Below are 842 nucleotides of genomic sequence, written 5' to 3' on the forward strand. Positions count from 1 at the left end.
AACAAAGAATTGACAGATAACTTCAAGGTACAGAAAGGAACAAGGCAGGGTTGTCCTTTGTCACCGTTATTATTTATCTGGGTGCTTGAAATACTTTTACAAAAAATACAACAAGATCAAGAAATAAAGGGATTGACACATAAAGGATTTAAATACAAGTATGGACTCTGTCATTATACCCTGCTGAGGTCACCACAGCAAATTGACACTGTTTGCCCAAAGCCAGAGCACTCTCCCAGAGCCTCTTTCTAGATCCTGTTGTATTTATTTCCACAACGGGCCTTATTTCTAGTATTATATAAAATCATTAATAGAATATGCACATAGGAATGTAATTTAACTTATTAAAATGAATGTCCTACCACGCTTGATGTTCCTGTTCCAAACAATACCAATATTAAACAAAACGGATTTGCTAATTAAATGGCAACAAGAGTTATCAAAGTTTGTTTGGGCAGGCAAGAAACCAAGAATCAAAATGAAAATACTTTGCGATGCCAAAGAAAGAGGAGGATTGCAGCTACCGAATCTCAGACTATATTATGAAGCGGTCTGTCTAACCTGGATTGAACAATGGGTTAAACTTGACAATGATAAACTATTGGGGCTAGAGGGCCATGACTGTAGATTTGGTTGGCATGCATATTTATGGTATGATAAGACAAAAATGGATAGCTTTTTTAAACTTCACTTGGTGAGAAAAGCACTGTTTGTGGTATGGACGAGATATAAAAAATATTTTCGGGAAGTTAGACCATTGTGGATTGTACCAGTAGAGGTGTTAACATCATACTCAAGACAGCGGGATAGAGATTGGTTGCCATACAGAGACTTAATTAAAA

This window comes from Gekko japonicus, unplaced genomic scaffold (genome assembly GCF_001447785.1).
Source record: "Gekko japonicus isolate JY-2015 unplaced genomic scaffold, Gekko_japonicus_V1.1 scaffold504, whole genome shotgun sequence".
Taxonomy (NCBI): Eukaryota; Metazoa; Chordata; class Lepidosauria; order Squamata; family Gekkonidae; genus Gekko; species Gekko japonicus.